This window comes from Carettochelys insculpta, chromosome 6 (genome assembly GCF_033958435.1).
Source record: "Carettochelys insculpta isolate YL-2023 chromosome 6, ASM3395843v1, whole genome shotgun sequence".
Lineage (NCBI taxonomy): Eukaryota > Metazoa > Chordata > Testudines > Carettochelyidae > Carettochelys > Carettochelys insculpta.
The window spans coordinates 101,690,001-101,712,384 of NC_134142.1; the positions used below are offsets into that span (position 1 = coordinate 101,690,001).

The 22,384-nt window shown below is 44.4% G+C and overlaps 1 protein-coding gene across 4 annotated transcripts in view; it reads left to right on the forward strand.

The window, feature by feature from the left end:
• The first annotated feature begins 4,859 nt into the window (after positions 1 to 4,859).
• Positions 4,860 to 22,384, forward strand: part of DENND2B (DENN domain containing 2B) — a 295,741-nt gene continuing 278,216 nt past the window's right edge. For all 4 annotated transcript variants that reach the window (XM_074997690.1, XM_074997686.1, XM_074997691.1 and 1 more), the window contains exon 1: positions 4,860 to 5,006. The gene's annotated coding sequence lies outside the window, so the exon portion shown is untranslated. The remainder of the gene's footprint in view (positions 5,007 to 22,384) is intronic.

Here is a 22,384-nt window from a genome sequence, read left to right on the forward strand (position 1 = left end):
ATATTATGTGGTGATTTAAAGCAGTTCTGTACCTAGGAGGTATTATAGTGAGATTGCATTTCAGACTTCAGTGAAATCTCAAAATTATTTATAAAGCAGCATGAAATTTCATAGCTACAGCTACACTTCTCATAACATCACTTTTTGTGTAACCGTTGCTTATTGGTGGTATGTTTAAAATGAGGACAAGTGACCATGCTTCAAGCAGGCAGTGGTTGCTACATAATGCCAGTGCTATAAAGTTGCACATGTACTCAAAGAGCACCGGATACTTGTTCAGTTTTGGAGCATTGCTGCCATTGTGTTTGTCTGACAACTTCAAGTGGTCGCTCAACAAAAAATGTAACTATGAAGTAATTTGCCATTGCATTAAGTTGCCTTTTAACATAAACAAAGAAGTAACACTTTCAAGGGCATTTAACTGGTTACTTTTGCTGTGGCATATCAGAGCTTGAGAATATAATATTACTACTGTTCAGTACCAAAAATGATATTTACATCATTCTCAGGACTGCACTGGAACCAGCAAAAGAACAGGAAAGCTAAAGAGCGTTGCTTTTATGCTGAGATATAATAAATCCTTTGAACCTGTGATCTATATGACATTATTGACAGACCCTAACCTAAAAAATGGGGCCTTGTCCACGCTATAGATGCATTGTTTACACTTTACACTGTTTTTGATAGCAAAAGAGATAGTTAAAATAGGCATATCTGGCCACCTGGGAATATCCAGTATAGTGGGTCTCAGACTGTCTTTATACCACCTGGAATCAGGGCTACCCAACTGTCTCAGAAGGGGCCATACAGATGCAGCACACCCTTCTGCACTTCGGGTGTTCTCAGCTTTTAGCCCTTTGGAGGCTGTTGTGTATGACAGGTATTTAGAGGGGTAGCCAAGTTAGTCTGTATCTTCAAAAACAAGAAGTAGTCCTGTGGCACCTTATAAACTAACATATTTTGGAGCATAAGTTTTTGTGGGCTTATGCACCAAAATTCTGTTGGTCTACAAGGTGCCACGGGACTTCTTGGGTGCGTCTACGCTAGCCAGCTACTTTGAAGTAGCCAGCACATCGAAATAACACGCGTCACCTCTACACGGGCCGTGTGCTCTTTTGACGTTGAAATCGCTATTCCCATCCGAAGATGGGAATAGCGCCCTACTTCGACGTTCGTCAAAATAGGGCATGTGTCGATGATCTGCATCCTGCTACGTGGAAATAGTGGGGTCTTCCATGGCAGCCATCAGCTGAGGGGTTGAGGGACGCTCTGTCCAGCCCCTGCGGGGCTCTATGGTTACCGCGTGCAGCAGCCCTTAGCCCAGGGCTTCTGGCTGCTGCTGCTGCAGCTGGGGGTCCATGCTGCGTGCACAGGGTCTACAACTGGTTGTCAGCTCTGTGGATCTCGTGCTGTGCAGGGCAAGTGTGTCTGGGAGAGGCCCTTTAAGGGAGCGGCTTGGGGCTTTGCTGGCCCCTTATATCGACGGGGAGCGCTTGTGTGTGTGGATGCTCCACATTTCCTTCTGGGGCGGCTCCTTTCGATGTTCCCTGTCGCTACTTCGATGTGGAATGTCGACAGCACCAGCCCTGGAGGACATGTAGACGATACATGTCGAAGTAGCCTATTTCGATGTCCTTACTTCGAAATAGGCTCCTTCGACATAGTGTGCTAGTGTAGATATAGCCCTTGTTGTGTATGACAGAGCATTTCTGAGGCTCTCTAACCCAGTGTTTATTAAACTATGATCTGGGGAACACTGGTGTTCCATGAATAACTTGCAGGTGTGCTGCCTGGGCCTGACACTTTTTACACATCATACACTGATGGTATATGTTTTCTGTTATTAGAACCAGATAGAATGTTACTTCTTCATTGCTATAGTACCTGATTAAATTACTTCATTTTGTTTTTGCTGTATACTGTATGTTGCTGTTTGTTTGGATTTTGTTCTGAAACAGGATTTTTGAAGAAAATTTTCATGTGTTCTGCATAAAAATATTATTTGGTGTTCCTTGGTCTCAAAGAGTTTAAGATACACTCCTCTAACTTATGCTGGGTGGGGGTGGGAGGAGCAGACATATGTGAAGGAGCAAAGTGGGCATACAAACCTTTATTTTCTGTTGCTTTGCTGAATGCAGCTTGGCTTGAGCCAACAATCAGGCAGGTTGACCCTGATTTTCAATTTGTCCATCCCTCTTTGTCTGATTACATTTAGGGTGTCTCTGGTTCAGGAAAAACTTAGTATATCTAAGGATTTATTCTTGCCTCACATAAAAATAACAGACAAGCTGGACAAGGTAGTATTGGACCAACTTCTGTTGATGAGTGTGAGAGAAGCTGCACTGCATATCAAATACTAAATTTATAAATGATTAATAATATGGTGCACTTGTTTTTGCTTGTTAGCTAAGGATTCTCAAAGTGCTTGACAAATATTAAAATCTTGCACTGTTCTCATATCTCTTTTGTTGATGAATAAACTGAGGCACATGCATGTTGTGGTGTAAACAAGGTGACACAATGAGCCATTGTTAGAGTAGGGACCTGCTTATTCTCATTCTGCTGGTCATTATATTAGCCACATTTTTATTTTCAGTAATATGTGGAGATATGGGATGGAAGTAACAAAAGTTTCTTGAATGTCCATTCCTTGGCTAGAAAAGATGTTCCTGTCATGATTGTTCAGGGTATTTTTAACAGCAGCTTTTTAAACAATAGTTCAGTTATTCTCTGAATGTTACAACTTAAACTCCAGCAATTTTTGATGTACAGTGATACAATACACTTTTTGCAGCTGCGTAAATACATCTGCTGCAAAAAGGCTGACAACTGAAATGGCCTTTGCTTTGAAACACATTTTAGCATTAGAAACCAGATGGATGTTGCACTCATTTCCTTTATATTCATTCTCTAAAATGTAACTGGGTATGTGGACTATTAGACAACTATATCATATTTCCTTGTCATGTGGGACCATACTGTCTTGATATATCAAGATTCATCACCAGTAATTTATTTGTATGTTCACTGTGGAAGCTAAGAAAATTTCTGTTTCCTCTTTCTTGATTCAGGAAAGTATTCTTACGAAGCAAAGCAGGTAAGCACATGCTTAATTCTTAAGTATATGATTAGGTCTCATTGAAGTCAATGGGATTTAAGCACATACATAAAATTAACCAAATGCCATAGGGTTAGACTTTTAAAAGTATTTGGGTGCCCAATTCCCCTTGAGTTACATGCCTGAATATCTTTACAAATTTGGCCCTCCTGTTTTCCCGATTTGGTGCCTTTCTGATCTTTTCCCTGGCTCAGTCACTTTTCCAACTCGTCCTTCTCTGTTTTTCTGTTGTTCATATAACACATGATGATGTAATCAATCTCTGTATAAATATTTACCTCTGAAAGACTTTTTTTCCTCACCCCCTACTAATTTTAAAATTAAATCACAAGTCATCCTGTAGCACTTTAAAGACTAACAAAGTTATTAACTCATGAGCTGTTGTGAGAAAGACCCACTTCAGTCATCTGAGAAGGTGGGTCTTACCTACAAAAGCTCATGACCTAATAAATGTGCTAGTCTTTAAGGTGATACAAGACTGCTAATTAAAAATAAATCAGTTGTCTGTTGTAGCTAACTGATGGCAAAATGGGTCTTTTATAGAGTAGGGGTGATCCACATTTATTTTACATTAAAAATTGTGAGCTAGGTTCTCAGTGATAATCTGGTGTAACTACATTGAAATCAATGCTACGGATTTGGTCCATACGTTTCAGGTATGCTTAGTTGGCATTCAGTAGACATCTAGAAAAACGGCACCATCTCCTCTTTGCCAGGTACCCCATTCCAGGCTTTTCGTGTTCCTTTGAGTTTTGGTTTGTCTCTGATCCCACAGCTGGATCAGTGTGGCTCCAGGTGGGTGCAGGATCAGAGCCTCACATTTGTTCTGCCTCTTTAGTGGTTATGGGACTTATGACCTATAGTTGGACAGTTTTGTTCCCATCCTCCAGGGAGATCATTACAGTACACTACTGCTATGAATGAAGCTATCCCTAGCAGATTGGAGTTCTGCAACAGGTACCATTAATGAAGTTCACCAGAAGTTTTCATCTGTCCTTTGTAGAGTTATACTGGGACTTCAATACTCTTTCACTATGAGTTTGGAGAACTTTTTAGATTTTTGTAACAGTCAGTTCTCTCACTCCAAGCTCTCACAGCTTCCATGCATACTATCAGATCCACTTCTCCCATGATTAAAACCATATGGTCTAAGAGGGCCAGCGTCTGTGTATGAAAGACGGAAAAGGACAGAAAGTTGCAGTTTGGCTGGCTGCTGCCAACTCTTCAGGGTGGCTTCTGTAAGGAAAGAGGATGTTTTTAAAACAAATAAATAATACATATAAAATACACGATTCCGCTTAAAAATAAATCAGGGCAACAGTTCCCATGTCTTGCTCATTTCATCGTGACCCCAACGACTGCTCGTCTGTTGCCCTTTGCTACTGCCTGGGGACGTGGTTCCCTCTGCCGCGCCAGGGTCCTCACGCTCCCTGGGGTTGGCTCACTCTCTCTGCCGAGGATCAAGAGCTTGGTTCGCGGGTCTCCCCTGCTGGGAGTAGAAATCAGGGTGGGGGCTGCATTGCTTCTCCTTTGTGGAGTCCGCCGGCCCCTGTTTGTGGCCGTGGCTGCGGTGGAAACCGGGGGGCTGTGATTAGGGAGCAGGTTCCTTTGTTGGCTGCCGGGTTACTGGTTCCCATTAATCTCCCGCACTGGCCGCTGCCGTCTCCACTTCCTGCCTTTGCATAGTTCTCGTTCTCCCGCCCACCCTCCCCCTCTTCCCAGCTTTTCCCAAAAGCTGCCTCGGGCCGGACTTGGAGCGCAGAGCTGGAGGCGTCCACCGAGCTGCAGCAGCTGGAATCCGCGGCGGCGTCCTCGGCTCCGGGCAGCCGCCTGGGTCCCAGCCTGGCCCCGCGCGGCCGCCTGCGGAGACGGAGGAAGACTTGCGGTGGTAGGTGGCTCTCGCTAAGATCCATTGTCTCTGCGCTCCGCGCTCGGCTCGGGAGAGGACCGGCGCGCGCGCGTTTCAATGGGCAGTGTGGCCGCGCCGAACAATAGATGCCAGATGGGGAGGGGGCCGCGGGGAGGAGGGGGAGCGGGGAAGGAGACGAGGAATGAACGATCTTCGCTTTCCAGCACTCGGCGGTGCCCTTGCGTCTCCCGGGAGGCTGGGAGCCCTTTGCGGCGGTGGAAGCGGTGGCCCTATGTCACTCGGTCCGGGGACTTGGGTAAGAAAGTCGCTGTTTCCCCGGCTTTGCTTGCAGTGCGCCGTGCAGGGGAGAGGGGGCGCCGGTGCACCACTTCCATCATGTGCCTTTCATACGGTGCTTGGGGACTACAGCGATTTCTTTTTACTAGGGCATTCATTGTTTCTTCTCCTCCGCTATCCCTGGGTCGGGTCAGCAAACCCACCAGCCGGGCCTGTCCCTTTCAAAAGAAAGCAAAAGGCATTTTAATGTTGCCTTTTGGAGGGAAAAGAAGTGTAAGTTGTACCGACATCTGCATAAGGACCAAGTGTTGTGTGGTATGGGCACTTCATAGCACCAAATTTTATTCTGTCCTTTGGAGACATCACTGTGCAGGCAGGAGTAGGCCCCCAGCTGGTGTACATTGCCCTAACTTCTTCAGTGGAGATGTGCTATGCCAGTGCGTGCCTGCTGAGGGTGTAGCCCATATTTTTCAAATCTGTTTTATGCTGTTGCTGCTTAGCTTTGATGTACAGAAGTAAGGACAGCTGCAAGAATTCATCTGTTCTCCTCTGTGCTCGTTTGCACAGTCAGTCCCACTGACTTGAATATTTGCACACATTTTATAAAGTGTAGATGAGCCACCTGGAACTGAATGGAAAAGCTTCTGATCCCAAGATAGACTGAGTGGAAGAGCTCAGGGGACTGCTTCAACAGTTCACTTGGTGGGAAAATCAGATGTGCTTCTCCTGGCTTGTTACCAAATGCTCGCCTCGCTAAGGAGCAACACGTCACCACAATTGTAAGAATAGCAGCAGAATATTACAGAGCTTTCTGACTGTTGAGTCCAGTCCTACTGCTGAAATGCACTTTTGTTCTTGTTATCCGGTCTTAATGTCCCATGGTGAATATTACAGCTTGTACACAATATGTCACTAATAATGTTGGAATAACACAATGTTTAGCAGTAGTCATCTTTTATCATCACATGGGCTTTTTTGGGATCTTCTTTTGTCTATTTCAGAAGTGTCTAGGTATTTGAGTGTATATAGCTAATGATTGAGCCATCCAATAATATCCACCTCAAGTGATCAAAACTAATGGAAAATAAAGGGAGAAGTTGTTTTATTAATGTAAATAATGTAGTTCTAGGGTCTTTCCTCAGATGAAATAGAGGAGTGTATTAAATAGTGATTGAGTTAAGTTGGAAACCTGAGAGTGTGTTTTGATTTTTCAAGGTTAACATGTGATCAGTATGTGGAGATATTCCTTAGTGTAGAAGGGCTAAATTTACCCAGAGTTGGAATGGTTGGAATGGGATCTCAGATTTAAGAATAGTAATGAGCTGGAGCGGTATGTAATTGAGGTGCCATTATTTCTTTTACATATTCATCAGAATACAAAGCAGATCAGCAGGGTTGAACGGCAAGAATGGCTTTTATCACATTAATGGTTAAAATTCCTTTAGGTTTGTGACTTCAGGAAATTATCATGGTTATTTAAAGGAAAATTGCAGTTCATTGACACAAGATAATCTCTCTAGTTAACAAAACATGCATGTTGATAATGAATTTTTAAATGAATAAACTTCATATGAATGGAAATGACTAAAATAGCAGGAAGCTGCCATCTTGCTTTTATATGTTGACACAGGACCCAGTTCTGTCACCCAGTAATTGCGCTGTGTCTCTTATTAGCTGTCTCTTATTTGCTTATTATGTATGGGACTGCTTGTGCCTTTGGGGCTGGGAGCATGTGAAAGTGGTGTCTCTTCAGTGGATGTTCCAGGAGCCAGTAAGTCTCCTAGACAGCATCTTAAACTGTGTGGCATGCATTCCACTCCACCACTAGCCAGCTGCTGTGCGGAGGTGGAGAAGGGCCGTGGCCTTGTTTTCTCCCCATGTTTTTTAGGGTGGGTAGGACCGCCATTAGCCCTGAGCAGACCCGGGGCTTGACTTAATGCTGTCATTGCAATCATAGCTAGTATGGGAAGCAAGGGGAAAGGCTCTCTTTATTTTTCTCCACCTCTGTGTATGCACAGAGTCCAGCCTCAGTCTGTTCCTAGAAAATGAGAACCAATCACTGCAGTTTTCCTTTAAATGAGTGACTTTTAAAATATACAGTATCTTTCTAAGGAGCATGTGACCCCTTATTAGTGGTGGCCCTGCAAACCATTGTGTAATCTGTGGACTTTAATGTGCCATGCCAGTTCATCCTGATTGAGAAGTCTTGATGGAATAGCATGATTTTATTGTTTTCATTGTGTTCCATAAACATCCAAGACCCACTGGGAAGAATCACTGGGGCAGCTGGGCCTCCTTTTTTAATAGCTGGTTAAATGTTGCCAGTTAAAAAAGTTGAATGGGATCTGGGAGTGACTGGAACTGCTGAAGTATGTTTAGGAAGTTGAGCTATTTTTAGGGGTGGGGTATTTGAAGAAATGATGCTAACCCCTTGTAAAGAGGTCAGCTTCAGTGCAGTGAAAAACCTTCCTTTTTAACTGTAAAGCACAGCTGAATTTCCTGCAGGCATATAAAACTAAAGAGCTTGCATTCTATTTTTTCTCTTGATTAGTGGAGAGAGGATGGGCTTTTAGTTTATGCACATGGGTGGGAGTCAGGAGACCTGAATTCTGTTTCTGGCTGCAACAAAGCTTTTCTATTTGGCTTCTGTAAGAAGTCTGGTGGGTCTGATTCAGCCCTGTAGGAAAGAGCACAACTCCACTGAAACCCTCAAACGAATGTGTGACAGTAGGGACTTGGTACTTCAGGGTACTGAACGTCTTCTCTGAAGTACTGAGCATGCTTCAGCTGAGGATGAGCACTACGTTAGAGGAAGTGTGGCTATCATATGTGTTTAATGTGTCTGGTTGTGTCTCTGCACCTTTCCTCTCACTTAGATACGTCCCCCCCGTCCTGCTCCTACACGCTCCCTCCCACCCAGGCCTCAGAGTCCTGGTCCCTAGACAGTTGGGGCCACATTAGCAAGGTTTTTATTTATTTATTTATTTGTTTGTTTCTCACTTCTGTGGCCTCAGATGATTTGTCGATGTGTCAGTGTTCCCCTACCCAAAAAAGGTTCCCTACCGCGGTACACAGAATTTACAGTTTGCTTCAGTGATTTTCACTATCCCCACTAGAAAAATTGTTCTAGCATGCTGGTCTTCTCAGGTATGTAGGTCTCTAACTCTCGTTGATTTCAACTGAAAGTAGATGCTTAAATTCCTTTGGAGGACCTGGGACTTAGGAGCTAAAGTCTCACTGAAAATTAGTAGGATGCAGATCTAAAGTGCACAAGTTACTTTTGAAAATGCATGAGTGGGGTGCCTTAGTCACTGTAGGGTTTATGAAAATTTTATCTTCACTACTAAATTACTTGCTTCTGATGGCAAACTTCATGGTTTGGTCTCTGCTGATTGTGGGGTTTCTGTGTAGGCAATCATGGTTCATTATATTCAGCATCTTGCGGGGTTAGGTTGTAGGTGTCTATAGCAGGTCTGACTTCTTTTTTTTAAAGGTGGGGGCAGGGAGGAGGCAAGTCTCCTGGATCTTACTGCGTTATGGAAACACCCCCTGTGATCACTGAGCCAAATTGTGTTTCAAACCAAACTTCTTCATTAAGTCTTGTCCAATGAAAGCCAAATGAAATTCATTTTACTTTTCAAGTTACTTCATTTTCTCATATCGCATACCCTGTGTGTTAATTTTGTTTCTAGGTTGTACAGCGTATGTAACTATTGCTTCTCATTTGTTTTGGTCTGCAGTTGGGATTTGGTTGGCAGTTCAAATACACACAAGTTTGGGGAACTGAAACCAGATATTTATATTCTCAGTTTGGCCCAGATCTTCAGCTTGTAAATGCTCCCGGTCATATTAAACTTCAGTAAGGTGAGGGGAGACCTTGCCAGAACAAGGTCTGCAGAACAAGCCCCTCCCGCCTTCCCTTTGTGACCTGAACTTTCCTGTTTGGGAAGGATTTTGGATGCACTTTTTGGACAGGGCTACCTGCTGAGACTTGAGGCTCAGCATGCTTACTCTGATCTGATTGTCAGCATTTCTTTTCATGTATCTTGTTCCCTTTACATATGGTGTGTTTGAAAGCTGCAAACGCTTGCCAAATTGACCTCCATGGTGAGTGCAATCTTGCTCATAGATGAGGTGCACCAGATATTTTTAGGAATGCAAGCTTCCCTATATTGCCTTTTGCTCCAGTTCTAGCTCCTAGAGGCCACTAGTAGGTTAGTTCAGTTTCAGTTTGAATTCAGTCCTTGGCTTCCTTGTTAAGACTTCAAATGGGGAATAATTGATACCAACTGTGATGTTGATTTTTTTTAAGTTTAACTTAATTATTAGGGTTTTTTTTTGAGTCTCCTTCCAAGATGTACTTGATTCTTCACAAACTCAAAGGCACACAGTTTAAATTCAACATGAGGTCAAAAATAGTGTATCTCAGGTTAGGAAGGGGAACAGGGTTGTCCAGGAGCCTTCAGGAATTACAGGATAATCTTTAATCAAAATTACGTCATGTGATGAAACCTCTGGGAATACAACCCTAACTGGCAACCCTCATATGCCAGCAGTAGGACTGCACTGTTACTCATTACTGGATATGCTAAACTTTACTATTCTGGTCCTTTATTTGTTACCTCTCCCAGTCCTTTGCTTCTAGTAGGTGAGAGGGCAGAAATGAAGTTTGAGGAGGGATTTGAATGAGGTGGACGTTTATTCATGAAGATGTGGATATAAGCCATCAATTCATTTCAAATAGGACACCAAATACCCATCAGATTCTGGTAACAGCTCTATCATGACTAGAGACAGTGTGAGCTTTGATGTGTGGATCTACATTTGTGTTTGAAATATTCCAGACTTCAGAGCTTTTAGCATTTGGTACAGTCAGTCATAGAAATGGCAATCTCTTACCTGAATACAAGCTACCTTAGGTCACAAATTGAGTTTGTTCCATCAGTAGCTGTTGCTGACTAGAGCTCTATTTGAACTGATAATGTAGAGAAAAAAGGCTTGAGTTTTTTGAGGGATGTATTGTTTTAGTAGAGGTACATGCAACAAATATATCTATCCCAAGTAAGGAGACATAAGTTATGCCTACACTAGCCCCTTCCTTTCGGAAAGGGGCATGGTAATGAGGGAGTTGGGAAGATGCTAACGAGGCACTGGAAAGAATACGCAGGGCCTCCTTAGCATAACTGCGGCCATACACAATGCAAAAGTGCCACTTTCGAAATGCGTGTCACCCATGCAGATGGGGGGCTTTCGAAAGGACCCCCTGGACTTTGAAAGCTCCTTCTTCCTATTTGGTTTTAGGGTTTGCAGGCGGCATAGATTTCGAAAGTGGCACTTTCGAATCACACGTGGATGTCATTATGTTAACGAGGTGCTGCATATTCATGGAAGCACCTCATTAGCATCTTCTGAACTGCCTCGTTACCATGCCCCTTCGAAAGGAAGGTGCTAGTGTAGACACAGCTCTTGTGTAAAATGAAGACGTTCTTGTGTGCATCAAATACTGCCTCAGAAAACCCATAAATTATAGACACGCAGCAGAGACTTAACTAGATTACCTACAAACAGAAATGTTCTTCCTGACAGACGGAGGGCATAGTAATTTTCAGTTAGAACTGCAGCCTCCCACAAAAGAAATGGGATGCTATTTAAGTTCAACTGCATGTCACTTAATGTTTATTCAAAGCTGAGATTTAAAAATGCCTGATGTGTGAACGTTTAATGCTACTGCTGGTGCCAGCACAGGAAACTGGGTCTTTGAGTTTAAGCATTTAGCATTATTCTCTAACTCCCATGGCATTAAAAATACCCATTGTGTAAAGTTCTGTTACTGTTACTCATTTCAGTATTTTGACAGGGTCACCACACTGAATTAATAGTTTGCATTTTTTCCCTAATAAAGGATTAGTTGTCTTCATGGAACATCACAGTCACAGGAGGAGACAGATGCAAACTGATTAGCGTCACACTGTCCCCTTTTTGTCTGGCATTCTAAGTAACTTAGCACAAAGTTCTAACTATCTGATGCAAATTGCAGGGAAGATCACAACGTTCTCCCCGTAAATGAGTGCTGAGCACTAGAAGAGCACAGAGACATGAAGTGAAGATCTGTAGGCAAAGTTTCCAGATGAGCACTCCTGGCAGTCTTCTGAAAAAATGCGTCAGGAGACGTAACTGGCAAAATGTCTCTTGATGTTTTTTGGTACCACATTGTTACTTTTTTGAGGGAGTGCAAGTAGTTCCTATAAGACAGGGTGAAATGAATGACAAGTTCCAATGATTTTGAACTTTTGTTCTCGTGGAAGAATTTCTTGTCAAGGTCTCTTCAAAATAACAGCACGTCCAATGTGATGGTTTTTCCACATGCTCTAGAGAAAAGTGGGTCATTCAAAGTGTGTGCGTGTGGGAATTCACATTTGGGGTTGTGAAACTAAATGATGGAGGAATTCTGGTATCTCTTTTTATTCTGCTCTTGGTCTAAAAGCTTCAATCAGTGTCTGTTGCTCCATTGGTCAAGTATATCCCTTTCAAATTATGTCAGGTCAGCTTTGGCTTGCAGTGCTGGGGCAATGAAGTTGTTTCCCAAATCTCATGTGTGACAATAAAAATCGTTGTCTCTAAATCATCAGAAATGGTGATTTCGACTGTCAGGGAACAGATTTGGCTCTGATTTCACTTCAGAATATACTTACTGTGTGAAGATCTATTATATTAAATATGTTGACCTTGGTTTGTGGACAGGGAGTTTGGGTGGGATGGGAAACAATAATGCCTGGGTAAGAAAAGCACAGTTCAAAAAGTAGGTGAGATCCAACTGAAAAGGGCATTGCTAGGTGAAAAAGGAAATGATAGAAAAAAAGGCTTAGAACAGTCCTAAAATCATAGGGTATCCCGGTTTTACATGACTGTTTACTTAACTAATAGAGTCCACACAATCTGCTGCTTGCAAATGCATGGTTATTTCTTTTCAGTACATTACAGATTTGCCTGTCATCCTGTCTCCAACTGAACTGAGTGAATAATATTATTTTCTTTTTGCAATATTTTTCACACAAATGATTCCACACGTCTTTTTTTCCCACTGTTTACCCAGGGGTGGCCACTGGCTAATGGACGAATCCAAATCAGACCAAACTAAAAGCAAAAAGCCCTAACAATACCGACTATCCTCTGGACACAGACCTCGGCCCAACCAGAGTAGACAGACAGGATCATCCATGCCTAATGGTTAGCAAACAAGGGCTTTGGTGGGTCAATGAGTGAAATGAATTCTAGAGCCGAGGGACCTCTGGTGAAAATGCTGGAGCCACAAACCCTTCCACTTAAACATAACAGTGCATTGGCTGAACCCGATGGTTGTAGCGTTTCATGAGGGTTAAAAAGTCTACATCTAGGTCCCAAAGCACACAGAGTTTTAAAGAGCATTAACAATGCCCTGGATTGCTCCTAGAAACGTATATAAACATGTATAAAACCAGGACAGTCTCTGGAGCATTGGGTTAATATATGCTGTCTCCTGCCAACCTCAGTAAATGATTTGGCTGCTGTATCTTAGACCATTTGATGTGTCCAACGGATTTGTAAGAGTAGCCCCCTCTGCAGGGTACCACTATAATCATGCTCCACGTTGTCTTGAAGAACAAGTTTGCTGTCTCTTGAGCTGGTATGTTTTTCCCAAGAGCAGCGGGGCCGACAGCCACCACAAGCCCCAGGGCAAGGTGTGGTGGAGGGCTGGCTGCATGCCCCCAGAAAGGGCAGGGCCAAGGGCAGACAGACTGTGGTATGGGCTGCCCCCTTAAAGTTGCACAGAGCAGTGTGATGCTGTGGTGGCATTTAAAAGGTGCCCAGCGCTCCTGCATTCTCTGTTGCTGCAGTGGCAGTGGCTGTGACTGGGAGCTCTGGGTCCTTTTGAATCATGGGGCCCTGCCCTCTTTCTCCCTCCCAGCAGTGGGTCTGTTTGAGAGAGAAGGCATAAAGAATTGTTTTTGTTTTCCCCAAAAGACAACCAAATCAGGACTGTGCTTGGTGCAAGGATAAAGTTGTGGTTGCAAGTGAAAATGAAAAGTTGGCAGTGCTAGAGTATTTTCCGTACACTTATACTCTGCTTCTGCTTTGAGAGTAGAGCAAAACTGTTTCCATCAGCGCTGATAGTTTAGTGTATTCTCAGATGGCTAGTGATTCATATGACCTCTTAGTTCTTACTATATATCAGGCGGGTGTAGAAATTACTTTCCTCTCCATTTTCTTGTTGTGACTCCTCCTACCAGTCATGTCCTTGACTGGCAGATTTGTGCTGTCCTCCTTTGCGGCAAAGGGTTTGTTGGGAAGGTTCTGCATCTCAGGAACTGGCATGGTCACAGTATCTGAGAGATTTCCTGTGTCTCTTTCCAGGCCAGCTCTGGGCACAGTCACTGTTATTGGATAGTTCATCAGTGTACGAACTGAGGAGTTGTTAGAATCCAGAATAACACCTGTGTACGTGGCTTGTCATTTGTCACAGTCTGTTGTGATCACAAGTGTTGCTCTTCATAGTAGCTCTTAGAGCCAGGGATAAAGGCAGGAGTGATTCCCCAGGAGTGGTTTCAAGCTAAACTAGCCCCAGGTCCCACAAAATATTGGAGCTGTCAGGGACAGTCTTCTTTTTAGCCTTCTTGCATAGGTACTTGTGTCTCTCCCTCCCTTCAGTCCTTGATCTGCCTCTCACCACTCCACACCCAGACTGCAGGCTTTAACAAGCTTTGTGTCATCACCTCTGCTGCGCTGCTTTTAGATCTGGAGCTGCTGTTCATGTGCGAACAGGGTCCCTAGGACCTACTCTGACTTATCCTTGTGGTTAGCAGGATCCAAGAGGGGGATATATGAGACCAGAAGCAGGGAAATAGGTCCATCCACCTATGAAAACTGACTTGAGTGACCCTTGACTTACATTCTCTGGCACCGGATCTTTGGCTAGGCCAGCAACACGATGCAACCTTTTAAAATCATTTGTAGTGAGAAACTTAGCACTGGAGTCATGTCCCTCCGCTCCCACTTCAGGCGTTCTCCAACTTCATTGCACTGTGACCCCCTTAGGTGACAAAAAGTACTGTACAACCTGGGGGGCAAAGCCAAAGCCCAGAGGCTTCAGTCCCAGGCGGGAGGTTGGGGAGGGAGAGGGGAGACAGTAACCTGAGCCTCACCATCGAGTGGTGAAGCCCTCAGGCTTTGGCTTCAGCTCCCAGGAGTGGGGTTCAGGCTTTGTCCCTGTTGGTAAGGCTCATGCTTCGTTTTTGTCCTTAGCAAGTTTGAAGTCAGCCCTGGCAATTCCATTAAAATGAGATTATAACACACTGTGGGGTCCCAACCCACAGTTTAAGAACCACTGGACTGGACTGTAAAGCACAAAGGTAAAGCATTTCTGTGGTTCAGGGATACTTGAGAACAGCTGTAAATCAGGTCATTGCCATTTTTCTGGTGCCCAGAACCCTGCTGCATGCTTACTGGAGGTCCAGGAGAAATATCAGGTTGTAAATGACACACTGAAGCCAGGGTCAAAGGAGAGTCAGTCAGGACTCAGGATGAAGCCTGGCTTTGCTTGCCAATCAGTCCCATCACATATACTCAGTTTGCCGAGTCAGAGTGAGCTAGCAGAGAAGCAGGTGAACGTGGAATTAAGACATCATTTCCCAAGTAAAACAGTGAGAGAGCCAGGGAATCTGAAGATTGTGTTGTCTGGAGCCATCTGAACCTGGACGGGAGGCAAACAACACTGAAAGGAAAAATGCGTGTCCAGCCTTGAAGAGAGAATACACTCTAGAAAAAACATGGGTATGTGGTTGGGGAATAGGGGAAGAGGTGAAAACAAACTGGGGGATGATTGTACACACTAGTATGTCTGCCAATAGAAACACTGGAGTGATTAGAGACCAGACTGGGGGAGCAATCTGTGAGAAATTCTGCAAAATTTACTTTTTCACTAAGGGGAAAATAAAGTGAATTGTTTTCTGAAGTTTAACTGTTAACTAATTCTAATCCCTTTAGGGAGTGTACAGGATAACATGCATATAACATGGGCTGGGTAATCTGTGCACATAGACATGGGAGCGGATTCTGATGGCTGTCATACTATGTGCAACATTAGAATCTGCATTTAGCTTTTGGGGAATCAGCCTGAGCATAATGACAAAATACCAAGAATTCAGATCTAGGCAGTCCATACCTACTAGGGATGTAAAATCTCATTTATTTAACCGGTTAAATGTGACATTTAACCAGTGAACTGATTAAACACCCCCTTCCCTGTCACTGCAGGTGAAGGCTGCTCCACCTGGGCTGGAATGTCCCTGTTCACAGTATTCCTAGGGCTGCTGTGTATGAGGGCCACTTTACTGTGCTGGAGTGCCCCACACCTGTGGTTGGTCCTTCTGTGCTGGAGGAGCCCCCTCCCTGCCTGCTCCAGCCCCTACTGGTTAACTGTAACTGGTAAGTTGAATCTGTTTAGGGTGAGTCTTACCGGTTAACCAGTTAACTGGTTAACCATAAACATCTCTAGTACCAACTGCCTTTGCATTTCCCTCTCCTGTACATTGTAGGGGAATAAGTTAGCAATTGCTACTGCTGGCCCAGCTCAGATACATGTATAAATGGAGGGCACCCAGGAAAAGACCACACACAGTCACCATGACTTGGACCATGTGATTTTCACAGCATACGAAGGCTCAGCTGCTGCCTAGGACTTAACATTTCAGTAATTTAATTATAGACAGTTTCCTTTCAGATTGACTTTAGGCTCAGCTGTGTGCTCTTTTTTTTTATTTAGGGAAATATTAAAAGGAGAGTATCTTTCTAGATATTCTTAAGAGAGATTTTTAGGAGGCATAGAATGACCTTGAATAGTCATTAGTGGCTCTTATTAAGACTTGTCCAAAGCCCTTTAATGGCAGATTTATTCACACAGGTAAATCTCAACCAATGAAAAGCTGTAGGTCCTACCAATCCTACTGGACATGATAGTCCTACTCTAACAGCTGGGACCTAGGTTTATAAGGGATACATTATTTTCATCTTTGGATTAGTCATTTAAATTTTATAACCCTTAAATTTAGGCTCTCTGAAATAGGTTAGATGGGAGTAAGATAAATGACAGAGAAAATAAAATACCAATCCTATAATAATACTTGGCAAGCCAAGTGTTTTACATCAAAACACTTTACAAAATGGTAATTAAAGCATTACAACATCTGTCTGAGGTCAGGAAGTATCATTATACCACCTCTCTACATAGCGCTAGCTTGTTTACGTCCCATTTACTTAGACCACCAGGTCTCAGTTACCATGTGATTCAGAGATGTTTGGAGTGAGATAGGAGACTTGGATACCAAGGTCATATTAAAGTCAATGGGAATTGGGTGCCTAAATCCATTAGGCTGAGGTTAAATCAAATTAAGATTCACCCATAAAGTTCCTAACATGAGCTAAGCTGCTCTTTTCAGAAATCAGATTAATTAGAATGAATATTAAAAGCAAAAGTCAAGCTTTGATTTGTATTTGTAACCTAATCCCCATCTCTTCTTGTGGCCCAGCACTATTTATTCAGTATGGCTCTGCTTTTACTTCGCAATAAAAATATTTACTTCCCTCTATAAATCTTTCCTGAAACAGAAGCTTAGACGATGCTTCAAACAGCTCCTTCCGTATTTTAAGTACTTTTCCCAAATTTCAATCAGAAGAAGACAGATTTGTATTTTAATGTCTTCATTCTCTAACATGTCTGATTTTCCTGCTGTGTGAACATTCACGCAGAAAGAAGAGTTCATTTGTCCTTGTAGATGAAGGGATCTATTTTTTCATAAAAGCAGAAGTCATCTATTTTGTTGTCTTTGAAAAGATAAAAGCTGTGGGAACAACAAGAAATCTTGTGGCACCTTATAGACTAACAGATATTTTGGAGCATAAGCTTTCATGGGCAAAGATCCGCTTCATCAGATGCATGAGTGGGGGTGTGGTTTCAGATGGGTATTTAAAGAGTCAGATCCCAGTAAGAGGGAGGGCCAGAGCTGACAAGCCGTGGGAAGGGAATGTTAGAAGTAACTGAAATTTTGTTCCAGGTGGATTTATGTTATGAATTATGCTCATTTTAATAACATTGGCCATTGATACAAAGTGGAAGTATTTTCGTTAAGTTGTGTGTTTCTGAAAAAATGAAATCCTACACTGCCTGTATGTGTTAAAATAAAGCCTAGCGTACATTACACCCTACCTCTCCCTGGTTGTTCTAACTTACGCAACTTCAGCCATGCGAGTAACCTAGCTGAAGTTGATATACTTAACCACAGTGTCTTCCACACATAAGATTGGTGGGGGGCTGCTCTCCTGCCAACTGTGGCTACTCTTCTCATCATGGTGGAGTACTGGAGTCAATGGGAAAGTTCTTGGAGGTCATCTAAGCAGACTTGCTGAAGTGCCAATCAATTGGGGGATTGATTGCTGTAGCATTGATCTACTGTCTAGTGTAGACAGGCCTTGACAAAGAAAATACAGAGGGAGGAGTACTGGACAGGGACATCTCCTGGGGTTCTGTTCTCTGCTTGGTGATTGATTCTGTGTGAGGCCTCAAGCAAGTCATTTAACTTCTCAGTGCTTCAGTTTCCTCTTCTGTAAATGGGGTCAGCAGTTCTTAGCCTCTTTTGTAAAATCACTTTAGCCGTGTCTACACGTGCACGCTACTTCGAAGTAGCGGCACTAACTTCGAAATAGTGCCTGTCACGGCTACACGTGTTGGGCGCTATTTCGATGTTAACATCAACGTTAGGCGGTGAGACGTCGAACCTGCTAACCCCATGAGGGGATGGGAATAGCGCCCTACTTCGAAGTTGAACGTCGAAGTAGGGCACGTGTAGACGATCCGCGTCCCGCAACATCGAAATAGCGGGGTCCGCCATGGTGGGCATCAGCTGAGGGGTTGAGAGACGCTCTCTCTCCAGCCCCTGCAGGGCTCTATGGTCACTGTGTGCAGCAGCCCTTAGCCCAGGGCTTCTGGCTGCTGCTGCTGCAGCTGGGGATCCATGCTGCATGCACAGGGTCTGCAACCAGTTGTCGGCTCTGTGGATCTTGTGTTGTTTAGTGCAACTGTGTCTGGGAGGGGCCCTTTAAGGGAGCGGCTTGCTGTTGAGTCCGCCCTGTGACCCTGTCTGCAGCTGTGCCTGGCACCCTTATTTCGATGTGTGCTACTTTGGCGTGTAGACGTTCCCTCGCAGCGCCTATTTCGATGTGGTGCTGTGCAACGTCGATGTTGAACATCGACATTGCCAGCCCTGGAGGACGTGTAGACGTTATTCATCGAAATAGCTTATTTCGATGTCGCTACATCGAAATAAGCTACTTCGATGTAGGCTTCACGTGTAGATGTAGCTTTTGAGATCTAGTCATAAAGCACTGTGGAAGGAGCTAAGTATTCTTGATAAGTATTGCGGGTTCATTCTGATGTATGCTTCTGTGATTTCCTCTCACTTTCTGAAACTGGCAAGGACTAGACAGAGGCTTCAGACTGCACCAGTGACTTTAATAAGGGTTTTGCCACTGTCTTCAAGCAGCTAATTGTGCAACCCTAGGAGTGCTGGTGAGACAGGGAGCAGGCAGTGGCACTTGCGGCCAAGCAAAGAGGAGTGCTGATATCTGATTGAAGGGAGGCTAGCAGCTCTCCTCAGCTGAAGGGTGCTGTGATGTGGAGTCCTGAGAGAGGGGAGGTGGTGAAGTGGCACGTGGAATCCTCTGGTGCACACCAAGTTGGCCCCACTCAGGAGGCCCCAGCTCATTTAGAACCAATTTTTGCACTGACAATAAAAACTCTGGAACAGGCCTTTATGAGAAAAATACTGACAGGCCTGGAAGTGTAGAGCAGTGTGAAGGCTGCTGTTGTAACATAAGGGCCCCTTCCTTTCGGAGAAGGCAAGTTAATGAGGGATTTTGGCAGATGCTAATGAGGTGTTGCCATGAATATGCAGTGCCTCATTGGTATAATGGCAGCTGCACACGATTCGAAAGTGCCACTTTCAGAATGCAAACCACCCATGTAGATGGGGGCCTTTTGAAAGGACCCCCCCAGGCTTGAAAGCCCCTTCTTCCCAAAAGCAAATGGGAAGAAGGGGCTCTTGTAATCAGGGGGTCCTTTCAACAGGCCCCTGTCAACATGGGCAGCATGTGTTTCGAAAGTGGCGCTTTCAGATCCCATGGGGCTGCCATTATGCTAATGAGGTGCTGCATATTCATGGAAGTGCTTCATTAGCACCTTCCAAAACCCCTCATTAACATACCCCTTCCGAAAGGAGGGGGCTAGTGTGGCCACAGCCCAAGAGTGATGCCTTTTCTTCACTGGTCACTGAACACTTCTCATTAACTGATGAGTTGTACCTGCCCTACTTTTTATAAGGCTACATTTTAATTTCAGACCTATGGAGTGTGGGGCCACATGCATCCTGTTTGACTATCTATTTTGCTGCTTTATTGAGTATATTAATCTGCAGGGTGACCTCCTGATACAAAATTGTACATCAGTTAGAGGATTTTCACTCTCGGGTTAATTTGCATTTTTAGATGTAATGTTCTCTCCAAGGCCCACCAGATCGTTTCCCTGTTTCCTGGCTTCTGTGGGAATTGTTATTTTTGTACTTTTATTATTATGCTTGACTTGCTGCAATGACTTCATTCCCATGTAACCAAAATCTTACCACGTTACGTTTTCACACTGTGGAAACACGTCTTACTCAGGGTCAAATTGCCAATCAGCCTGGATAAAATAGAGACAAAAAGAAGGGAATGAAGAGCGAGCTAAGATAATTGTATCAGCATTCAGAATCATCCTTTGTTGTTTGTTTTGTTTTAGGAAGTCTTTTTACTGAGCTCTCTGGGCCATAGCATACCCCTCCACTCTGCTGATGAAGGGACTGAAAACCTGGTAGATGTTAGTTGGGATAGAAAGGGCAGAAAAGCAGGCAGCCCTGCGTGGATTCCCACGCACCCCATCCCTCTCTCTTCCCTGATCCTTTGGAAGTTCCCTTATCAATGGTCTGTAGAGATCTGCTCTGTAAGTTAGAGATGGGAAGACAAGGGTGGGGCTGATGATCGCTAGCAAAGTTTATCCTACTCACTATTAAACAGCTGTTCTGGGCCAGCATGGAACTTTCAGTTACTCTAAGCCAGGGGCGTGGAACCTTTTTCAGGCTGGGGGCCACTGTAGACACATCAGTCAGGGACCATACACATCAGAAGCAAAAAACCAAATCCAAAATAAAAATCATCACTGATGTGGTCGTCAACTGTGTGGGAGTCTGGGTGGCAGGGAAGGGTGTAGGAGCAGGCTGGGAACTAGGGATTTGGGTGGGAGGAAGGGTACAGGAGTGGGCTTGGGAGTAGGTGATCTGGACCAGAGAGGAGTGCAGGAGCAGGCTGAAGGTGGGGAGTCTGGTCAGGAGCATGGTGTAGGAGAGGGGTGGCGGTCTGGGGCAGACGGGGTGTCAGAGCAGGCTGGTGGTATGGGTGTGGGTGGGAGGAAGGGTGTAGGAGGTCTGCAGGTGTGGGGTCCGGAAGGGAGGGGGCAGGAGTGGAGTGCTGGTGGGGAGTCTGGATGGGAGAGAGTGCTGGAGAGGGTGTGAGGTCTGCGCAGGAGGAGAGTGGAGGGTTTGGGGTATGAGGTTTGGGAGGGATCAGGGTGGGGCCCTGTTCCCCTGAGAGTGCTGTTGCACAAAGGTTAGTGCTCTGGATCTCTGCTCCGTTTACCTAAAGCTGTGCATTCGTGGGAGCAGCTGCATTAAAGAAAAAGGTGCTGCTGGTTGGAGGCTTGTCGGCACTTACAGCAAATGCAGCAGTGCAGCTGCACCACTTAGCAAAGATGCAACCTAGGTCTGGTCGACAGAAGCGTGTCTCCTGTTGGGGTCGGTAATGCACCTCCCTGTGAGGCTGTAGCCATGTTAACAGGAGAAGCCTTCCAGTCAACACAGTGCGCTATCTACTTCGAGGATTAGGTTGGTACAATGACATCACTTGCAGGTGTGGATTTACCACACCCCTGGAGCAATGTAGTTTGTAGCACAGGCTAGAGGTAAATGACTGCATACAATGCTTGTACCTAACAAACAGCTACATCCCACAGTCTTGAGGCTGTGATTTTAATGAATTTAACCTTGGTAAGGACTCAGGGCCCAGTTCACCACTCCTCTGAGCCTTGAACAGTTATTTACCTCAGTAAGTGCCAAGGGGTGTGAAAGGCTATAGCATCATAAGGGTAGTATTTCACACCTGTTGGCTACATCTGCACTACAGAGATCTTTCAAAAGAAGCTCTTCTGGAAGATCTCTTCGGAATGAGCTTCTTTTGAAAGAGTGTGTCCACACACAAAAAAGCAGATCAAAAGAGTGATCTGCTTTTTCAGAAGAGAACATCCACTCAGCCCCTGCTCTTTTGAAAGAACAGGCCAGGGATTGAAAATGAAGACTGTTCCTTCGAAAGAAGGGCCCTGCGGAGCATCTACACACATTTTCTTTCGAAAGAAGCTTTCCAAAGGGGGCACTCTTCCCGAAATGGGAAAGGAAGAGCGATTTCGAAAGGAGCACCATATTCTTTCAATTTACTTTTGAAGAACACTTTTTGTGTGCAGATGCTCCATGGGTTCTTTTGAAAGAGCCCCCTTCTTTTGAAAAATCTTTCGAAAGAACCGGCTAGTGTAGACGCAGCCATTTTGTGTTGATGTAAATGACTGCAGTGGAGAATTCAGGCCTGAGTAAGGACAGCTCATACCTAGGCCAAAGACTTGACCTAGAGCAGACAGCAGATGATGTGTGTTGTGTGAGAAGTTGTGGTATTTTGTACAAGATACTATAAAAATTATTTGAGTTAAGCAGGATTGGTGGAGTTCATTATGTGGACAGGAGGCCTCCAAGGCACTGGTGGTGCTGAAGGATAGTGCTAGTGATTTTCACCATGGAGCAAGGGTGGGCAATAATTTTGATGAGGGGTCACTCCAAAAATTTGTAAGTGGTCAAGGCTGTACTCTTTAATGATACTAACAGAGGAGGTGCAAAGCCTGGGATGGCGGGTGGTGCAGGAGGGCGGGTGGCTTGGGTAGGGGGCTAGGGTGTAGGAGGGGA